The following is a 23,803-nucleotide window of genomic DNA, read 5'->3' as shown; positions in this document are numbered from 1 at the left end:
AGGGCGTCTTCGACGGAAATGCAGACTGTTCATCTGACTTTGAATTGTATGAACGGAGCTATGAAGAATATAAGATAACTGAAAGTGACACAAACGGTGTTCTGCTAGGTTTTATCAGAGCTGCTTATTTTGGAGATGTTGCGTGTGGCAAAGTGCGAGAAACTTAATAGCTGCCAACGCAGATGCCACACAGATTCGACACGGTGAAACCAACGTTATTTATGTGGAATCTGTTCGTGCAGAAAATGGTATGAGAGTCTCTTAAGCATATATTCTGTCAACATGGTTGAAATGTACCAGGAAATGCAGTTGAGTTTCACACTTACGATATCTATCTTACGACGAAAGTTTTGATGAAATGAAAGAAATTGTTTGTTTCAGGCATCGTTTGGAAATGATTCATGATTCCAGTATATCACAGAGTAATCAAAATGTATATTTACAAGGAAATGTATCTCTTCTGATACAGATGCAAAAAGAAAAATATGAAAAGCCTTTCTTGATTTGGAACTTCACGTTATTCGTAGCATACATAGGCTCATCGTGGATGTTGCGTTTTACAATCGATGCTCTGTGGTTGTGTCTTCATTTGTGCGCCTATCTTCCATGGATAGTGTCATTGAAATCGACATCAAAAAATGTTTTCCAAGTCAGTTACTATAAAAAAGGTTTCTTACCTACTCATAAATTTTACAGTGTAACTGCTGGAGATGTTCTAGTACCAACACTCTAGTCCCTAAACCCAGCTACAGAAACTCAGATAAGACTCATTGACATTTACTTTGGGTATTTCAGCGCCCGGCCGCCACATCTTCGAGACTTCCCAAGGTTGGTATACTCCCTGCTAGAAGTATAACTGAATCTTGTCAACAATGCAGCATATGTGCTGTTTGAGGCTTTCCCGGCGCTGCATCTGCTTGATAGGTTCCCGGGAATTACGCCGGATAATATTGTAGAAACTGCACAATATATCAGCGAGACACCTGCCCGCCATCTTCAGGTGCTACTGTCTCGTCGCTAAAGGATGGGGCCCCTCCACGCCCACACCAACGTGGTGACCAAACCAAAAGTTCTACTGTCACCTCCGTAAACATGTTAGTTTTTGAATCAGGCGTCACAGGATGCGGGCTGTGATGTTGTCCATGCGTCTGGGTAAGACTACTCATTAACATGGTCCATCAGGAGATAGAAATGGTCGAAAACGATTGAAGGGTAGCGGTTGTAAGGGCAGAGGAAAAAAAGTGGTAAGGCAAGAGCCAAGGGAAAAAAACCTCTGCGACAGTAGGACGGGTAGTAAGGGCAGTAGCGGCTTGCTATCTGCGACCGTGCATGCAAGGTGTGGTTGTGTTAGTTCGAGGTATCGTGCATCGTTACCTTTGTCGTTGTTGGAGCTTGTTGCGGCGATTGCTGCAGTTGCTGCGCCCCTGCAACAGTTCAAGATCGTTGTGGATTAGTGGGCGATCGGTCATAGATCGGCTCACGGACTGTGTAGGGGGGTGTGTGTGGCTGGTTTGCGTGCTGTGTACAGTACGGTTTCCCTGCGGTTGCCTGTTTTTCGGCTAGTCGCACATCTGGGTTTCCAGTAATAACTGTGTTGCAGGGGCTCACCAGTACTGTCGTGTTAGCGTTCTATAGACCATAGATGTTCAGTTCCTAGCCAGTAATGTATTTGGTCTGTTATGCTTCCATCTATGGTTGTGGTCGTAGTTACCCAGAGAAAGGATAAACGGGTTGCGCGAGTGTCTCGTGTTATTGTACAGTCGTGTGGAGAGTTTTTGGAATACCTGCAAGATAGTATCTAGCCGGTATTCCCGGTGAAGGTCCGCGATGCGTGTGTAGCGCGGAGCGTTGCTTATGATTTTGAGTACTTTGTTCTGTATGAGCTGCAGACGGCGCAGGCGAGTTGGCGCAGCGTATCCCCAGACAGGGGCTGCGTACGTCATCAAGGGTCTAATACGTGTCATGTACATGGACCTAGACACCCTCCTGTTTAGTGTGCTACGCCTGTTAAGCATGGGGTAGAGTTGTTTGAGCCTCGCGTTAGCTTTGTTGGTCACGTGTTGAATGTGGTCCCCCCAGAGTAGTTTCCTGTCCAGCCAGACACCGAGGTATTTGACCTTCTCGCGGAAACGTATTGGGCGTGTGTGTAGTGTTATTGGGTTGCAGTGCTGATGTTTGCGCAGTTGCTTCGGTCTTCTAGTGAACAGAACGGCCTCGCACTTGTCGACGTTTACTCTAACACGCCATTTCACCAGCCAAGGCTCCGCCGTTCTGAGTGCGGTCTGTAGTCGTGAGTTAATGTTAGACGGCTTCCAATCTTGCGCAAGGATGGCAGTGTCATCCGCGTAGATTGCTACCGTCGTGTTATGTGTAGCTGGGAGGTCGTTGATGTAGAGGTTAAACAGTAAGGGCCCTAGGATACTTCCTTGGGGTACTCCTGCCTGTATACCATGTCGTGTCGATTGTTTGCCCTGCACGTCAGTGTTGAAACTCCTGTCCGTGAGATATGAGTGTATGAGACGTACGAGCCCGTCGGGGAACCCTGCGTCACTGAGTTTGCGTATTAGGCCGTTGTGCCACAGACGATCGAAAGCCTTTTCGATGTCCAGGAACACCGCCCCAGTTTCCTTGCTTGTGTTGTATCCGTGTGTTATGTATTCAACGACGCGGAGGAGTTGTTGTGTTGTTGAGTGGTGATTCCTGAAACCGAATTGCTCCGGTCTCAGGGTGTCGTTTGTGATGCAGTGCCTGGTGAGTCGTTTTAATATTACCTTCTCAACGATTTTGCTGAGCGCGCTCAGCAGACTGATGGGTCGGTAATTTTGTGGGAGGAAGTGGTCTTTCCCCGGCTTCCTGAACATCAGGACCTTGGCCGTCTTCCAAAAGGCGGGGAAGTGTTGGTGTTTGAGTATGGCATTCGTAATGTGTGCTAGGTAGTCTACAGCTTTGTCCGTGAACTCCTGGAGGACACGGTTTTGAATGCCATCGAGACCAGGGGCCTTCCTAGCGGTGGTATGCATGATGGCCCATTTGATTTCTGCTGTACTAGCTTGTCGGATGTTGTTGCGCGCTGGTTGGGCCAAGATGCGTGTGACCTCCTGGTCCGTATCACGTGTGAATGCTGGGTCTGAGGGATCCAGGTTCGGTGTGAATGACGCTGCGAGTGTGAGGGCCATCAGTTCCGCTTTTTCTTCCGCAGAATATGCTGGTCCGTCTGGCCCTTGTAACGTGGGGGTGTACAGTTTCTCCCTGGTGAAGTGTCGGGCTAGCTGCCACACGCCAGGCCGCGTGGTGTCTAGCCCTTCGAGTTTCTGGTCCCACTGTTGTGTCTTGAATGTTTGTATTTTTTCCCGGATTATACCCTGGAGCCTGTTAATGTGCCGTTTGAAGTGCTGGCGCCTGGTACGCTGCCAGTGTCTCCTGAGGCGGTTCCTCATTGAGATTAGGCCCAGTATTTCCTGGGGCAGGGCAGCACTGTGTTGTTGTGGCGTGCGGATTGGTATGGTGTTGGCTATTGCGTCCTGGACGGCGCCGGTGAGGGTTTCGACTGCCTCGTCAATTTGAGCTGTCTCGTTAATCGCGTGGGTTGGTGGGATGCGACTGTCAAGCGTTTCCTTGAACTGGGTCCAATTCGCGCGCCTGTAGTCTAACATCCTGCGTTGTTCCATGTTCTGCAGTGTTTCTTCAATGTACAGTATAACGGGTTGGTGATTTGAGGGCAGATCGTTTTCAACGGCAACGTTGAGTGTCGTTGTTATGCCCTTGATGAGGGCCATGTCTAACACGTCTGGCCTGTGTCCCCTCCGGTAGGGAATGTGCGTCGGTTCGGTCGGCGCTAGTGTGATGTAGTTTCGTCCTAGTGCATGTTCGTATAGTTTCTTGCCGTTGGAGTTTCGTATTCGTGAGTTCCAGTCCGGGTGTTTTGCGTTAAGATCTCCAGCGGCTATTACGTGCGGTGATATGTTGAGTATTGTGCTGATGTCGCGTGTTTTGATGTTTTTAGGGCTGTTGTATACTGACACCGGTGTAGTGTAGGCTCCGTTGAACATGACCCTGACGGCGGTTGCCTCTAGTTTTTCGAGTTCAGGGAGCACTATGTTTGTGTGTTCTATGTCTTTGTGTATGATGATGGCTGTTCCGCCGTGACCGGAGGCGTCCGGTCGGTCGGTACGATAGACGCAGTAGCCGGTGAAGTTTAGTTGGTTGCGTGGTTTGAGCTTAGTTTCGCTCAGCAGTGCGATAAGGATACCCTTACGCTCCATGAACGCGGCGAATTCCGCCCTTTTGTTATTGATACCGTCTGCATTCCAGAACAGGATCTGTGTCAGTGTCTGGTTGTTTGCGATGGGGGCGGGGTGTGGTGTGTTATCCATGTATGTGTGTAAGCAGTGTGGTGAACGCTGTTTGTATGGCAGCCCAGTACTGCCCGGGTTGGGCAGTCGTGAGCTGTGTGAAGAGTGTGGCGACGGCCGCCCAGATCTTGTGAAGGATCTGGGTGGTCATGTGACGGGGGAATAGTGTTTCCAATAAACCCCCAGATGTTGTGTTGGCGCTGTGTGTGTCGGCCTGTGGCTCAGTTGTGGTGTTAGCGGCCGCTGGTGCGGGTGTTGACGTTATGGATGGGCTGGCGCTTGTGTTGTTGTTATGTGGAACATTTTGAGGTGCCTGTGTATTAGATGTGGTGGGGGGAGGAGTAGTGTGTGTGCTGGTGTTGCTGGCTTGCTGACTGTGTGTCTGTGTGGCATTGTTTTGTTGTCGCTGGGTATTCTGTTGTGGTGCGCGTGTGTTCCCGCTCCTGTTTCCACGTGTTCGCCTACGCCTTCTCTGGGTTTTTGGTTCTGGGGTTCCCTGTGTTAGTGTGTTTTCTTGTGTGTCATGTGTAGGTTCGCAGGCAGTGGCTACAGGGGGTGGGGTCGTGTTGTTTCTGGGGGCTGGTGTTGGTACCGGTGTGGGTGCGGTGTCGTGTGTTGGCTGAGACGATTGTGCTGCTGTCGCAGCGGTTGTGATAGGTGTGTGTGCTGGGCGCAGAGGTTCCGCGGCCTGCACTGCTCCTGACTAATAACCTCAGCAGTTGAGTCCCATAGTGCTCAGAGCCATTTTGCACTGCTCCTCCAGGGCGTGTAGCCATGGCGAACGACACACCGTTCCTGACAGGGTTTGGTGCGGGCCTTGGTCGCGTTATGACGTTGGGTGGCTTCGACTGTTGGTTTTTGCGCCTCTGCGCCTCTCTGTATACGTTGCAGCCCCTGTAGTTGGCCGCATGGGCTTGGCCACAGTTGGCGCAATGGCGTATGTTTTCGTGTATTAGTGTGCATGCGTTGGAAGCGTGTTTGCCAGCGCATCCGCGGCAACGGGGTGCCAGGCCGCAGCGGAGGCCCGAATGACCGAACCGCTGGCAGTTGTTACATTGTTGGGGGACTTGTGGCGGTTCGTAGGTTTCTACCCTTACGTCCATCCGCAGAAGGCTTTTTTTCTGCAGAAGGCCGCGGTAGGCGGCCGTGTCGGCCATCTCGACCAGGTAGTGTGGTAGACGGTGGTGGGAGCGGAAGCCTGTCATCCTGGAAGCACTTTTGCAGTCGAATCCAAGGAAGTGAAGCGCCGCTTGTACTGTGTTGTTTGGGGTGTTGGGGTCCACTCCCTTTACCACGTACTGCTGTGTCCGTTCTTCGGCGGTCCTGTACGTATAGTGCTCGATTTCCTTTTCTTTGAGGAAGATAAGGAGATCTTTATATTCACTGTTAGTTGATACGTACAGTGAGGCCCTATCCCTAGAGTACTTCGTGTGTAGCGTGCAAGGTGAGTGCCTTTCCGCGAATGTTGTGTTGAGGACGCTGAGGTCCCCGTAGTTCTGGATTACGACTGGGGGAAAACCAGTCTTCTGTTGTGTGGGCGTAGCTGCGGTTGGTACTTGTGTGGTGTTGCTGACCGCAGGTCGGGTCGTGTTTGTTGTATTGGTGTTCCTAACCGGAAGCGCGGGTTTTGGTGTATGTAGCAGCGCCTTTCGGCTACCTTGCGAGTGTGGTTGCTCGCTTGTTTGCGTGGTGTTTCTCTGTTTGCGTCGTGGGCCCTCCACCTGGCAGGGCCCAGTGTAGTGTTGTTCTGTGTCCGCATCTGCGGCTGCCGGATCCGCCGTTGGAGTCGGCTGCCGCAGTGGGACAGTGGTGCATGAGTCACCAGATGCAGGTGAATGTAGTGTTATGTGCAGTGTACTTGTCCGCGTGGGGGACTCACTTGGGCCGCAGAGGTCGGTTATCAATCGACGCTGGCTCAGCAGTTCCTGCGCTTGCGCAGCGATCTGCCGGTCCTTGTCAGCCAACACCTCCACAACGGCGGCAAGCGGGACGCTGACGTCGACGGGAACAGCCGACTCTCGCGCCTCTTTAGCTGCAGCCTTGCTGCGGGTTAGGGCGGGGGAAACACTGGCGGAATCTGCCATTGTGTGTTTGCAGGAGCTTTATTTGGTATGGGTGGGCACGACAATTTTGCTTTTTCTGAAAAGAAAAGGCTAACAGTAGGTCCTACAGAAGAGGGGGAATGCCCTACGGCCTAGCGTGCGCCGTTGGTGCAGTGGCGCGGCACCTAAAGGAGGTGCGGAGGAAGAGAAGTGGCCTACAGTACGCGGGGTGGTCCGACGTGAACGGGCCCCTGGCACTGATCAACCCTAACACAGAACGAGAGAGTCTCGCTAGGTTTGTATCCGAAGTTACAGGTTACTGTGAGTCAGTGACTCTTGACGACAATAGAGCTTCTCCGCGAGCTACGCGGCTTTTCGACGAAAGGGAGCAAGCTCAACCTTCCGCCGATCCACCGAGCGCTACTGGCGCCTCGAAAGGAACTCTCTGTAGAGCAGAGCGGTCAGCGAGGCCTAAACCCCAATAGCTACCGTTGCACCGGCCATCACCGGCTGAGAGCTCCTTCCGCTACGACGGCAGAAGCGCGTCTAACGTCGCGTCGCTGAGAAGCTCGCCAATTTATATGCTGGCTTTCTAGAACAGCACAGGAGCCAGCGAGGCATAACGTCATCGAAGACCAATCGTAGACAGCGTCGAATACCAGAGACCTCTGCTGGAGAAATGGGCCGCGGTCTGCGGAAGCGCGCCGCGGCGCGGGAAATGCGGCCGGGAACGACGGAAACCGCCCGCGCGCGCGAGGTGTTGGCGCGCGATTTAAGCATCTGCGCTAAGGCTTCTTATCTGCGTCGAGTCGGTGCGGTTGCTAATCTGTGGCTGACGATTCCTTAGTGCCGCCAAGGCTGGCTCCCAGGCTTTGCTCAGGTGAAACCCCGTGTCTCTGTTTATTAGGTCACTGCTTATACGTATTTCGACCGCCTCTTTGATGATGGAGTCCCAGTATGTGGAAGCATGCGAGAGGATCTTGGTTTCTTCATAATTCGTGCCGTGTTCCGTGTCAAGGCAGTGTTCAGCAACCGCAGATTTCTCTGGCTGACCCAATCTCGTTTGACGTTTATGTTCGTCGGATCTTTGACCGTACAACATGTCTGGCCAATATAGGTCTTCCCACATTGGCACGGGATTTTATATATTCCTGGTCCCCTCAGGACGAGGTTGTCTTTAACAGAGCCCAGCATTGATTGCACTCGTGCTGGAGGCCGGAAAACACATTTAATCCGGTATTTCTTGAACATTCTGCCCATCTTAAAAGACACGCCACCGACATACGGTAGAAAAACCAACCCCGTGGTGTTCTCTGTTTCTTCAGGCTGTTCTTGAGGTTTGGAGCGTGCTGGTCGAAATGCATTCCGGATCTGCTTCTCGGAGTACCTGTTCTGGGCAAACACAGAGCGGAGATGGCTAAGCTTTGCCGATAAGCTGTCCTGATCTAAGATTGCTCTAGCCCTATGCACTAGCGTCCGTAATACACTGCTGCGCTGTGATGGATGACGACAGCTCGTAGCTTATAAATACAAGTCTGTGCGTAGGCTTCTGGAACACACTGTGACCCAAGGAGCCGTCTCCTTTTCTACGAACCAAAACATCCAGAAACGGCAGCTCACCATCATTTTCTACCTCCATGGTGAAACAGATGCTTGGATGGAGGGAGTTCAAATGTTCCAGGAAAGAAGGAACAAATCCGCATCCTCTACACCTCCCGCCACCTTGATCCCCCTCACCCCCGAGTTGCTCCTCTCCTCTCCCATACCCGCCCCCTGCCACGTCTTCACTGTTGTGTCCCCCCTACCCTCCATCTCTACACCCTTCATCTCCTTTCCCAAGGTGGCTCCCATCAACTCCCCCTCCCAGATGATGCCCTCTCTCCCTCCATTTATCCCTCCTATCAACTGTGATCCTCACTCCCCCTCCCTTCCTCTGTCCTTTTCCTGGGCTCCCTCTCTCCCCCTTCCATCCTCTTTTTTCCCCACCTCCCCTCTCTCTGCCCCCTTCTCTCCCCCGAGTCCTTTTGCATTTCTCTCCTCTGCTTCTTCTCATTCCCTCTCATGTCTGCCCTGCCCCTCTCCCCCCTTATGATTCCACACCCTCCTTGGTTCCCCCCCTTTCGTTTTTCCTCTCCTGCCTCCTTATTTTTCCCCCTCCTCCAAGTGCCCCCCCCCCATCTACCTTTGATGTGTCATCTTTATGCCGCCATTTTCGTGCAGTGTTTTACAGTAAGTGTTCTGTGTTGTGTCTTTTGGGAAGTGTTGCGAACGGCCATCATACTGTCACTGGGTGTGATTTTTTATCTCTTTCGAACAGAAACCAGACTGTCGCCATGTTTTTTAATTGGGTGTCAACTATGTTACTTGTCTGTTTCCTGTGTATTTGTTTAACATTGCCACCACCTTTGCTTTCTGTTTTAACTTTCCGCATTTTTCCGCCATTTTACACTTTAAGTCACCGTTTTATCGTCTGTTTTTCTTGTTTCTTTTCTTCTAGCGTTTTTAAAAAAGTCTGTAGGCTGTAGAGCAGCGTACTAAGCTGCTGCCAGCCGGCCCCTTTCGGGGGGAATTGAAAATCAATAAAGAAAAGAAAAAAAAAGCTACGCGACAGTAGCAAATGAAGATGGCGGGCAGTTGTCTCGCTGAAATATTGTGCGGTTTCTACAATATTATCCGGCGTAATTCCCGGGAACCTATCAAGCAAATTCAGGATATGTTTGGCAAATATGTGAACGACGAGTTTCTTACTGGATGACGAAGAATTAGCCAATAAGATTAATTTTATATATTTGCATTATTTCCATTAAACAATCTGACTGATTTTTCATATAAGCTGTGAAATAAAGTTATCAATTTAAGGTTCTGAAGCCAATCAAATCATTCGACTTCGAAATTATAGTTAAACTAATAGCGTACGTTACTACCTTATCTGTCGTAGCCAGCACTGGAACAAAATCGTTGCAGTACGTGAGGAACCTGGTCTGTAAAGTGGGGGCTGCATTTGTTCCCCCTTCCAACCTCGCTGAACAATACATTTTTAGCCATTTCGAGACAGAGCTACAAGCAGTCTGATCAGTGATCAGTAAGGAAATTTCGTTTCTTTTATTTATGAAATGCCCTATTTCCATACTACTTCATTGTGACACAACACAGCAGGTAAACATAGACTGCTTCGAAATCCAGAATGAGTACTATCTTTGTAATTTGTGATGATTAGGCACTCTCCTGTTACAGATACCTTATGTTTTATTGGAATAGACTTTCATCCTACGGATATCGGACTAATATGAATTTCATGTGAATTAGCACGGCGCATATTTTAAAAGAGTTTTCCGTTACTTAATTGAACACAGAAGTAAATATCAGAGGGAAATTAATCATCAACAGTATCTTCTCTCGCTTTGTTTAAAACGGTCTTAAACGCTAAGGCAGTTTACCGATTCCCCGCCTGTAGAAACCTAATGGATCCCAGTTAAAGATGTTGTCAAACCAGAGACAACTGTTTATCGATAAGGCGCTAGGAAGGTAAACATTTGAGGGCGTAAGGTCAGAAGAATAAGTGCGTGGTGGAACACTTTTGAAACTCCTGGATAGTTTTGTTAGTAAAGCCGGCAGACCACGTTATCGCGTAATACCAGCAAGTGATGAATTTTTGTACGCCGTTTTTCTTACACAGAGATCGGTACTTGTTTTAGTCGTTGGCAAAAAATACCAGCTGCGGTATAACCAACCCTGGGGAGGTTTTCAGAATGCACCACAGACTTTTCGAGTCACCAAAGGAAAAATATTATGTCCACACTGCCTTTTTTCGAGTATTTGTCTTTTATTAGGACTCGGTCATTAATTCTTCTTAAGATGTTTTTGTAAAGGCATTATAACTAGTCACTAATAAGAATATTGGGTTGCAATCCTCACTCAGCCAGCTAATGACGATCGATCAAAAATATATTAATAGTCAACGCTTTTGTTATCTTAAATTAGAGCATACGGTACTCATGCTCCCGACTTTTGAACCTTGTCTATTGAGTGAAAATGTCGCACGACGGTAAAATGGTCGCACTTCGTTATGGGTCTCTGTTATTGGGGCTTCTTGAATGTGCAAAATCATTCCTGCCAGAACGATATTTCTTGAAGAAAAAATATGTTTTGCTAATGTGTTTTGCCGAAAAGCTGTCGCATCACACACAATATCAAGATTCAGAGCAGTCTCTGCTGAGTTCACCCCTCTGCTAAAGCCAAATCGAACAATATGTCGCAGATGTCAGAACTTTTTCCACTTGCAACTTTAATTTATCGCACTTAAACAACGTTCATAAGTTTCAAATACGCAAAATCCCAATCGTAGCTGTGGTAAAACCTGACTAAAAGAAGGGATTGGTTAGTAGGACACATTCTGAGGCATCATGGGATCACCAGTTTAGTACTGGAGGGAAGCATGGGGAGTAAAAACCGTAGATGGAGACCAAAAGATGAATACAGTAAGCAAATTCAAAGGGATGCAGGTTGCAGTAGTTACTCGGAGATGAAGAGGATGCACGGGATAGAGTAGCATGGAGAACTGCATCAAACCAGTTTTAGGACTGAAGACCAAGACACAACAACAACAACAACTGTTGGGAGGGGGTGGTAAATAGGATAACTTCAAACAAGAAAATGACCGTTGATAAATACACTCGTAGCGCACCGCCATGTTCACCTGGCCGGAAGCGTCTAATGTTGGCGGCGGGCTGCGTATGGCAGGTAACCAGTAGCTGCTGTGGGGCGAGGAAACTCTCGAGCGTAAATTGTGCTGATTTTGATGCAGCAACGAGCTGTCTGTTGGACATGTTTCTGTAACTTATTGCCATTTTTGGTGGATTAGAAAATGAAACGAATCATGTTTGCGCTTCCATCAGACTGATAACCTTGGCAGATATCCAATTTGCGATTTAAAGAATCTAGGGAATCGAGTGGACCCGAGCTCACGACTTCATATTTACAGAGCACGAAACTTACCACTTCTTCTTCTTCTTCTTCTTCTTCGTCGAATCTTCTTGTTCCTCACTAGACCACTAGCAGATACGTTTCCGTAACTCCTCGAGAAGGCTTCTTCCATAAATTTCCGAATCCCATAGTGTTACCAGATCGTGCGTATGGCGGGACTTAGATTAGATTAGATTAGATTAGATTAATACTAGTTCCATGGATCATGAATACGATATTTCGTAATGATGTGGAACGAGTCGAATTTTCTAATACATGACATAATTAGGTTAATTTAACAACATACTTAAGTTAATATAACAACTTTATTTTTTGTGTTTTTTGTTTTTCTTTATTTTTTATTTTTATTTTTTTTATTTTTTAAATTTTTTTTCTTTTTTTCCTTTTTTTCTTAATTTATATCTAAAAATTCCTCTATGGAGTAGAAGGAGTTGTCATTCAGAAATTCCTTTAATTTCTTCTTAAATACTTGTTGGTTATCTGTCAGACTTTTGATACTATTTGGTAAGTGACCAAAGACTTTAGTGCCAGTATAATTCACCCCTTTCTGTGCCAAAGTTAGATTTAATCTTGAATAGTGAAGATCATCCTTTCTCCTAGTATTGTAGTTATGCACACTGCTATTACTTTTGAATTCTGATGGGCGGCCGGGAATATTTTCCGCCTTAAATGGACGACTCGGACTTCATCTCTGTGGTGGCCGGCCAGCAGCCACGTTTTATGTCTGATAATGTACTTTCTTATCATTCAGATGAAATATTCTGAACGGCTTCCGTTTCAGGTGTGATACTGAGTAAGTGAAATTCATTGTTTGAATCCAGATTTGACGTTTGGCTCATAAGCTTCGACTGCTCTCTTCTGTCAAGTTCCGAGAAGGCCTCATCTACATTAGGAAAGATGGACATAATGAAAATAAGTATACCACAAGAGTATCATTTTGGCTCAGTGGTAACGCACTCGATTTCCAATGTGCTGGTCGATGTACAAGTCGGTTTGGATCTTGCTCGAGCAACAGTATAGTTTGTAACTCTTTTTCTCGTTTTCAGTATTCGATCTGTAACTGGCCAGAATGAAATTCAGTAACCAAATCCTAAGACAAGCTCTTCATTATAAGCTCGTCATCTACTCAGTACATTGTATGAGTGGGTAGAAGTGTATATTTAGGAAATAAAGAAACAGCACAAGAAAGGTGCAGAAAAGGCTCCACGGGACTATTAAATGACAGTAATTTTTGTGTTGTTTGTCATTTAGGAGATCATCATCCGGGACAAACGTTGCTGAGGCAATGAATACTCAGGTAAATCTGGAAGTGACAACATACTGTATACCAAAGTTGCAAGATTTTTCACCTCTTTTTTATGTATCTGCATCAGAAGAGGAACTCTTTCCTTGTAAATATGCATTTTAATTACTTTGTGTTTGACTTAAATCATTTCACAACTGTGACTGAAAGAAAGAGTTTTCTTCCATTACATTAAAACTTTCGTTGTGATATAGATATGAAAGTGTATAATTTAACTGCATCTTCTGTACATTTCAAGCGTAATGGTAGACTATATGCTTCAAAGATTCTCAAGCCTTTTTCTGCATGAGCGCTTTCTACATGAGTAACTTCGTAGCTACTGTGACGAAATTGTAAGACACTTGCGTTAGCAGCTATTAATTTTATCAACCTCACCCACACAATGTGTCTCCAAAATACGTAGGTTTGATAAAATATAGCAGAATACCTACCGCATCACTTTCAATTATGCTCTTCATAACCCCTTTCATGGAATTTCCGTCGAAGGCGCCCTGCGAGGCTTTCACTAGGTGTATAATTTCCTTTCATGGAGAAGGTATGGCATCACAGACCTTATCATATCATTTAGTAAATGATACGTACATTATTGGTAGAATGGCGTAGAGGTTAAAGGGCAATGGGTCCAGCTTTCGCAGCCATGAAGTGCGGACGTGATTTGTGTTTCCGCCTGTGGGGCGCGTGCACTCGCTTTTGTTTACTATTAGCGACCACCACTTACGTGTCATTTAGGAGTGGTAAAGCATGACCAACGGTTTCTGAAAATCCGCTCTGCGTTTAACCTTCTGCAGTCATTAGGCCTACACCCGTCCAAAGGCTTTGGAAGTGGAACGATTCCCACGCGCCGCAGCTAAAATCCCAGCTTCCGAGATTTTGCGCATACTTTTGTCCATCTTAAACTGTATGGTGCACTTCAAAGTCATCAATGATTTAATAACACCAGTCAAGGTGTACGCTTTTTCCAGGTCGATGGTAATGTCGGCGCGGTCACTGTCGACTACACTGGCTTGGGCATATGTGCACCGTATGACTTTTCGGACTACCACTCGAGCTCCCAGCGGAAGATGTTATCACTGCTTTCCTCTTCCATGTCACTGTACATGGTCACGTTGTTGAGCGCTGGGCGCAATTACAAATTTATCCCGTTGTTAACGATGAACGGCAGATCACCATTGATCTCCGTGACATGTGCCATTTTACCTACAAATCAGCAGGTGCTGCACAGTCATTATACACGATAGCCAACCCAAGACCTGTTCCAGTTGAGGCAAAGAAGACCACTTTAGATCTGAGTGTCTTCAGAGGCTCATCACCCAATTTCCAGCTGCTATCATTGTGCCTCCGATTCCACCGATAGTTTTACCGATCACCTATTCATCGGCACTCTCTTATCCTCTTGCCGTCTGTCATCAGAAGGACCATGTGACAGTGCCCCTTTGAGCTGCCACGAATAACCCTGGGATCTAATATACGTTTCATGCTCATAAGGTAGGATATGAGGTAAAGGCAGAAGTAAAGCTGTGAGGATGGGCCATGAGTCATGCTTGGGTAGTTCAGACAGTAGAGCACTTGCCCGTGAAAGGCAAAAGTTCTGAATTCAACCTGCAGTCTGGCAAACAGCTTTAATCTGCCAGGAAGTTTCCACAATTTTATAATATGGAATAACTGTTTTACACAGTCTGCAAACATGAGACACTTGAGACTGAAACAAATTGAACAGTGTAACTGAAAAGTAGTGTACTGGAGACTATTACAAATTCAGTGATTTCTGCATGTGTGAACACTATTATTTTCTGATGTAAAATATAAGGAAATTGTTGGTATGTAGTAATATTTGTGTAATACTGATCTACCAGTGATAACACATATCGTATAATAGTGGTGAAAAATTAAGTTGTATCTGAAATTGGTATTGTTTTGCTGTTATTATCATGCTGTCACTAATTAAGACTTATCCAATGACGGCGTACAAATTACTAAAGCTCTTCACACAAAAACCAGTAGAAGTATTAAGATTTTTTTTGTTAGATGTGTAACAACAAAAAGCACTTACCTCAGGTTTCCAGTGATATTCAACATAGCCACAGATGTTCACTCCTTACACCTGTTAGCTATGTCAGATAGTTAAAATATGAAAAGCTGACTTGTCACTGAGCATTTAGAAGACACCAATCAAAACTGATTTTCCAAGCAAAGGCTGACTATCTAACAGAATACCATAGTTATCTAGAAATGCAATGGTGTATAACTAGGCAAGAGAGGATCAGAGGGGCCCAACACATAAATGCACACAGTTAAGAACAGCTGACAACAACATGAACGTTGGCAATATGAGACAAGAAATCTTTCATACTACTGCTACCCTAGACAAATTTTCAAATATTTTATTCAGTGATCTGAAGTGTCACTAAATATGCAAACACATAAAAGTGATACCTATCTTTGACACAGAAGAAAACATTTGATTAACTTATCTGTACTCACGTATTACCATATTTTGTTACAACTTCCATCAACAGCTGGTATTACATATCTATGTGGGTGAGTGAATGGAGACCATTTTGTCTCACCCAATGAAAGGCTACAAACGATAAGACATGGTTGTGAGCTGTGCTAGCAGTGATACTTGTTTTTGTGAAATAATACGTCGACAGTTCATTATTAAGAAGTACAAGTCACTGATATACAACAATGACAAAGTTTGTTTAATTGCTCTTCACTTAATACAATCAGACTTACACACTAACTATTGATCCCTCATCCACTGCACTGTCTTCTTACATAAGCAGATTACAGTATGACACAGCAGATTTTGCAAAATCTTTCTTTCATTGTTCATAACATTTCATCTTGGAAATTGAATTCATCATGACTGGGTTTTTTCTGATAGATGGTTGATATAGATGTTTAAATATTTCACCCATGCACAAAAGACAAAGAAAACTAACTCACTGTATTGCTTCACACATCTCATGATGAAGTGCAACAGGAGGCAACATGTTTATTTAGCCTTGATGGATATACAATAGGAGAATAGTAACCACATGTGTTATTAAGAAGTGTAGTGAGGAAGGGAGTGGTTTTGATACATGCAAATGATATGCCAAATAGATAGCAACAGACTCCACACATACACATATGGAGAATACACTCAAAGAAACAGAAATTTTTTTTCAAACACTTTGTAAAGGAAGAGGATAATGTTAGTGTCTGTGAACATAGAACCAGCATGAAATATAAATCTGTCCTATAATATATGAAATCCAAATATAAAACAGGAAACATTACTGCCCTGTTTTTCCAAGAAATTAGAACTACTGCTGTAAGAAATGAAGATCAGTTACTGAAAGACATGCCTATTGCGAAGAGAGTGTAAAACTGGAGACAGAAATGTAAGCAGAAGGGGACTAAGGTAAGTGGTTACACATCTTTGTGATAAGGTCCATATGTTTATCTATTGCTACATAAACGGAACTCATATTAAAAGTAGTCACACATCAGGTAAACATTAAACTTAATTTTATAATGCAGTATTCGCTGTCTTACAATCACTGCATCCTAATACAGTTAAGTCTGATATACATTGAATAGTTTATCTGAGAATTAGGTTAACGGAGAATATTAGGCAATTTATGGCCTTTGCCAGAAGGTATATCATTATGTACTGATATGAAACAGAAGGAACTTTATGGTATACAGAAATAATTACTATTTTGCTTATTTAATTCTATTGAATGTACTAAAATGAAGTAGCTCCTAAGTTGGCATGATGAGGCTGACTGCACTCCATTCCATCAACCTCATCAAGAAAAAAATTCCTGGAAGTATCAGGAATGGAACGTGAAACCTAAGCATAGCTATTACTAGCACTGACAACTCAGCCATGGTGATGCACATAAAACATAGCAGACTGTACATAATGTCTCTCAACATTTTAATAAAACTTTACCTCCAAGATATAGATTCTCAAGATGGAGTTTACACTGGCTGTCCGTAAAACCCATCATCGAATATTTCATCTATTCACAAATGACAAAGGCAATATATTGCACCATATTAGTTCACACTTAACACATTGAAATAAAGAAAACAGATTTCATTTACATTTATCCATGGGAAGCCAGCAAAGGGAGAATGGAAATGGTGTGCATTTTCAATTTGTCCAGTGAAATAGGACCTCATTTGGGTTAAGTCTATAGTTACACTAATTATGAAGCAATAAGATTCCCACGAACATCCTTCAGTGAGCATGCAAGAGGACTTAGAAGGAACTAATGCTAATGGTTCACACACACTGACAGTTATATCCGATAACGTACTACCATTTGTCCATGGCAACATAGAGCGAACTCAAAATACAATATATTACATATAAAGCTCATATTAACAATTTCATAATATGGAATTAGTGCCTTACACAGTCTGGAATCATGTGATACTTGGGACTGAAACAAATTGAACAGTGTAACTGAAAAGTAGGTTACAGGAGGCTATTACAAAATCTGTGATTTCTGCATGTGAGAATACTATTATGTTCTGATGTAGAAAATGAGGGAGCGATAATTGTGTAGTAATATTTTAGTTATACCAAGCAACCAACAACAACTCAAGTCATAGGAGGGTCGTACTCATGCTCTCACTAATTCAGACATATACAGTGGCAGAGCACAAAATACTAAAACTCTTCATGAGGAAATTCACAGAAGTTCTGATATTTTTGTGTTTAGTTGTATGACACCAGAAAACAGTTAGCTCAAGTCTTACAAAGATATTCAACATGACTAAGGATGTTTACTTCTTACATTTCTCTATTTGATCATATAGTAACAATGTCAAAAGCTTAGTTCTCATTGACCATTTACAACACACTAAACAATGCTGATTTTTCAAGTAACAACTGCTATTTACCAGCATAGTCAGGAGATGGAATGGTGTGTTACTAGGCAAGAGAGGATCAGAGGATCTCAAGACATAATTGTAAACAGTTAATAATTGTTGATTACAACCTGAAATTTGACAACGTTGTACAGGAAATCTTTCTTACTCCTGATATTCTAGACCAAATTTTCAAGCATTTTATGCAGTGATCTGTTGTCTCACAAACTCTCCAAACACCTAAAAGCATTAGTTGTCTGTAAGACAATAGAAATATTTTGATTAAAATATCTCTACTCACCCAAACGAAGAGCTTGTTACATCCCCCATTAACAGCTGGTATTACCTGTCTATCTGGATGAGTGAATAGAGAGAATGTAGTTTCAACTTACCAAAAGAAACAAATATTAGGCATGGTTGGAAGTTGTGTTATAAGTGATGCATGTAGTTGTGAAAGAATATGTCCACAGTTATTTGTAGGTTAATGTTCAAGTGGACTGATGTAGAAGTTTTTTGGACTGTAAAGGTCCACTTCTAGTGTTACGAAACACAAGTGACTGATATGAATGCTGACCAAGTGTTTCCATTTCCAAAACACTTAATACATTCAGACTGACACACTAATGTATAAATAGATAAGCTATGACCTTTCATTTCTACATAAATAGATTACAATATGACACAGTAGATTTTACAAAGTCTTCCTCTCGGTATTGACAACATATCATCTAATAAATCAAATTAACCATAGTCAGGTATTTTTTGATAGGTGGTTGACATCCATGTTTAAATATTTGATCTGTGCACAAATGACAAAGACAAATTATCACACCACACTAATTCACATACTTCAAGGTAATGTGTAAAAGCAGACAGTAGTTTTATTTAACATCGATGATTGTGCAACGAGGCAATAGTGACAAAGTGTATTCTTAAACAATGCAGTCAGAAAGAGGCTTGTTTGTATACATGCTTTTGAGATGCTAAGTACGAAACAACCAACTCTCCAATTATGGGTATCCAGCATACACTGCAAAATGTAGCAAACTTGTTCATGCACCTTGGGAAGGAAGAGGATAATTTTAGGATGTGAACTAGCATGAAAAGAAATCTGTCTTATGAGAAATGTAATTGAAATATAAGGTAGGAAAAAGTTTTGTTATGTTTTGCCAACACATGAAAATGATTGTTGTACAAAATAAACATCTGTTACCAAAGGAATTCACTTTTCAAGTAGAGTGTCTGAAAGTGAAGACACAAAAGTAAGCAAAAGGAAGCTCATATAAGTAGTTTACCAAATATTTGCTGTAATATTTGTTCCATATGTTCATCTACTGTCACAAAAGTGAACTCATAATAAAACTAGGTAAATATAAGGTGAATGTTAAAATTAATTTTATATTACAGAATTGTCTGCCTTACAATGACTGCATTCTTGATCGAGTTAAGTCTGACACCCATTCAATAATTTATCTTATAATTAGGTAAGTGGAGAATATTGGGCAATTTATGGCTTCTACATGAAGGAATACTGTTATGCACTGATATGAAAAGAAAGGATATGCAGAATCGTTTTTTTTTTTCTGGAGTAACATAGCAATACAGACACAAATGATAGAATAGTAGCAACTTACTACCGATATTTCTGCAATCTGTATTGTCATTGATATTACGCTTGTTCTATCCCTAACAAACACTTAGAACAAGAGGATACACTGTAATATATATTTTCATGCAAATCTACTACAGTTACTGAGATGCTGTCTAAAGTGGTTTCACTGGAAATCACTGAGCACAGGACTCTTTTTCATATTTAACATTGAAACTGATGTAGTTCTCTTAGACCAGTTTATTACAGATGACACTTCAAATCCAAAAAGCTGATTTATTATTGACCATTTAGATGATGCCAAACGCAACTGGTTCTGGAATCAAAAGTTTTACATTTACCTGCATAGTTGTAGTTGCTTCAGACATGATGGCATGCCACTAGGAAGCAGGAAAGCAGGAGGGCATAGCTCATTAAAATACACTTTTACGACCTCTTGATCTCCAGATGCACAATGGCAATATTTGACAGAAAATTCAGGTATCGATTCAGTCATCTTATTCAGTTATCTGAAACATCACTATCTATGCCAACACAGGAAAGCATGATATGTTAGAAGCTGAATAGCATCTCTCTTTTGGATTCTACAGTTTAATATAACAACATAACCTCTGTCACTTGTTTCACTTAGAATGGTTAGGAGATGTGAAAATCCTGCTTAAGTATTAAGACTCAGAACCATCATGCATGGAACACTGCCAGAGCTTCTCCCATTTCATTCCAATTAATATATTCACATTTATCCACTAATTTATTAACGCCAGATTTGTCATGCTACCTACTTACAGCTGTGCGGGGTAGCCGTGCGGCGTAGCCATGTGGGGTAGCCATGCGGTCTGAGGCGCCTTGTCACGGCTCGCACAGCTCCCTCCTTCATAGGTTTGAGTCCACTCATGGGCATGGGTGTGTGTGTCATCCTTAGCGCAGGTTAGTTTAAGTTAGATTAAGTAGTGCGTAAGCTTAAGGACCAATGACCTCAGCAGTTTGGTGACCCATGACCTGAGCAGTTTGGTCCCATAAGACCTTACCACAAATTTCCAAAATATCTAATTACATATGGAGATATGTATACAACATGGAATATTTTAAATAATCGCCTCAATAACGATAAAATTACATCTCAAAATGTTATATAACAATGATGAGGTTGTACTGTCTGGTGGGTGTTATCCATCTTTAATCACATCATCTATACATAATTAATGAGGACAATCCACTAAGCAACGTTAAATCAAGTTCGGATTATCAATAGTATTACAGAAAGAATAAATTTCTACTCACCATAAAGAAGACACACTGAGCTGATGAAATGCACAACTATAAAACTATTACAGATTTGTTGTACAGCATCTCTAGAGTGCCAAGCTTTGTGTTTGAACACAATTGATGTAATGTCACCATATAATACATGCAATACCTTTTTAAAGTTATGAGAACATTACATTATACCACTTAAATAAATTAAGGAAAAAAAGTGATGTCACTGTGGAACCTTCATGCACACCATATTTTATTTAAACGACCCACCATATTGTTTAAGCAACTGCAATTGTTTCCTGTTGCTCACATGAGTTTATGAATTCATAATCAGTCCTCTAGTAAACAGGTTCCACTGATTGTCAACTAATATGGTGACAATGACGCGACCTAAGCCATTATCAAGATCAAGAACACTCCACTAACATACTGTTTGTTCTATATTGCAGTTACTATTTTGCCTATGTAACTGTACCGCAGTTACAGAAGTTAAGTAGCTCCTCAGTTGGCATGATGAGGCTCACTGCATTCCATTCGTGTCCCCTAAAAAAAAAACAAAAAAAAAAATTTCTTTCATTATGAGGAATAAAACTCAAGTCCTAACCATAGCTTTCAGTAACACTGACCATCCAGGTGTGGTGATGAAGATACGGCATAGCATACAACACATAATCTCTCTATAATTTTAATAATACTACACCTCAGAAATGTAGCACCTCAAGATAAGGATATTACTATACTGTTTGTTGATCCCATCTTCAAATATATAATCTATTCACAAATGCAAAAAGCAAGATATTGCACCGTATTGCTTCACATATATCAAAATCAAATAAAATGTTGATTGCGTATACATTTATCCATAGTGAGCCTGCAAAAAGAGAATGGAAATGGTCTGCATTCTTAACTTGTAAAATGCAACAGATTTTTTTTTTTTTTAATGAAGGCTATATTTACATTCAGTGTGAAGCAACTACATCCCAATTTAGAGACCTCAGATATCTGGCAGAAAATGCAGCAGATTATTTTAAACAACCAGAGAAGGAAGTTGACATTGTTAGTGTCCATGAACCTAGAATTACCAATGACAATATATCATTGTTAGTTTAAAATTAACCTAATATAAAATAGAAATTATTAACGCCCTGCGTTTCTAAGAAATAAATATGATTAGTGTACTGATTGGTGAATTGACTGATTTCTTTATTAATCCATGTAACAATTTACATTGTGTGGATTTCGTCAGCAAAATCATATACAATACAATATACCTATAATTATACACATAAAATTAGTATTTACACACATTTTTGAAGTATCTTAAATTAGTTTTATATCCTTATGTAAATTGTAATTTTCTTATAGTACTGTACAATTCTGGATTTCGTATTATAATTTTCCTCATGTATTACAATGCAGGCTACTTCAATTACACTACATGTTTTAATTCAGATTGTCCGTTACTGCGTAATAACTTTTATTTCATAAAAAAAATTTTAGTTTTGTTTTGAACTGTCCAATTGTGTCAATATCTTTTATTGTTTGGGGTAAATTATTATATAATTTAACGGCATTGTACAACAAGCTCTGCTGAGTTTTAACTTTATTTTTCCTCTCTAGATGCAGGTTGTATTGGTTTCTAGTTTCATAGCTGTGTACTAAAGAATTTTTCATATAGCAGTCAATTTTTTTTACATAGATAATACTTTGAAAAATGTATTCACAAGGAACAGTTAGGTTTTCCAGCCTTTGGAAATGTTCAAGGCAGTGAGCCCTACTGCCACTCTTGGTTATTATACGAATTGCTCTTTTCTGTAATTTGAAAACTATTTGAATATTTTTACTGTTGACTCCCCAAAATATTATTCCATAGGTAATAACAGAGTGGATATAAGAAAAATATACAGATCTGACACATGTAGTATCACACACTGCAGTCAGAATTCTAAGAGCATAGCATGCTGTAGTGATTCTGTTACTAAGTATTTTCATATGTTCTTCCCACTTTAACTGACTGTCAACATGCATACCATGAAATTTTGTGTAGTCTACACATTCTATAGTTTCATTGTTTAGCTTAAAGTTGTTATAGTGTGGTTTTTTGCAGACATAGAAGTTAACAGCATTTGTTTTTATTAAATTTAGTGTTAGTTTATTATTGGATGCCCACTCACATACACTGTTTAGTGTTTCTTCGGCTTTTTCTTTCAGTGCATCTGGTGATTTGTAACTGATTAGAACATTTGAGTCATCTGCAAACAATATTGTTTGTCCATGCTTGATGCTCTGTGGGAAGTCATTTATGTAAATGAGAAATAGTATTGGGCCAAGGACACTACCCTGTGGGACACCTATATTTACATAATTTGTGTCTGAAGTCTACTTTACGGTATAGTTTGAGCAACTTGAAGTATGTAAGATTTCAGTTATCTGTCTTCTACTTTTTAGATATGACTGGAACCACTTTTTCACAAGTCCCCTTATTCCCAGTTCATCTAACTTATTTAACAATATATTGTGGTCTACTATATCAAATGCTTTAGTTAGATCAAGAAATATACCTGTTGTGTAGTTCCCTTTATCTAATGCTTCTAGAATGTGTTTTGTGAGGTGTGCTGTTGCTGATTCTGTGCTTTTCCCTGATCGAAATCCAAACTGGTCAACAGACAGTTAGTTGCATTTATTTAAATAATTCATTAGCCTATCTTTCATAATAGTTTCTAATATTTTTGCAAAGCATGACAGTAGAGAAATTGGTCTATAATTTTCAATATTTCCTGCATCACCTTTTTTGAAGAGAGGTAGTAATTTAGCATATGTTAAATAGTTCGGAAAGTAGCCCTGCTTGAAAGATTGATTTATAAAATCAACTAAAGGTGGAAGTAGGCTCTTGATACAGTCCTTATTTTTAAAAATGGGGACTTCATCCAAACCAGCTGAGTTTTTGTTTTTCAGTTTGCTGACTGCTTTATAGACTTCTTCCTGTGTTGTATGGAATAACACCATTGAGTGTGATACACCATTATTTAACTTTTTGACCTGAGGGGCTGTTATAAAATATTCGTGTGATTTTATTCCTATGCTACTAAATTAATCATTTATATAGTTTGCCAAATATATTGGGTCCTTTATTAGAGACCCTTCCTCTTTGATTTTCAGTTTGACAGATTCATTTTCCTGGTACTAGTTTCCTGCTTCACAATCTTCCATACTGCCTTATTTTTGTTTTCAGCAGAGAGCACCAGTTTGGAGTTATGAGCTCTCTTTGCTGCAAGCAATATTTTCCTATATGTATTCCTATATCTTTTATAAAAGAGTGAGAAGCAGGATTTGTTTGGCTGTGTTTAATGGAGCTCAGGTACTTTAGTGATTCAGACGATTTTTT

The sequence above is a fragment of the Schistocerca americana genome, unplaced genomic scaffold (assembly GCF_021461395.2).
Source record: "Schistocerca americana isolate TAMUIC-IGC-003095 unplaced genomic scaffold, iqSchAmer2.1 HiC_scaffold_36, whole genome shotgun sequence".
NCBI classification, from domain to species: domain Eukaryota; kingdom Metazoa; phylum Arthropoda; class Insecta; order Orthoptera; family Acrididae; genus Schistocerca; species Schistocerca americana.
Note: the sequence above shows the minus strand (reverse complement) of the source record.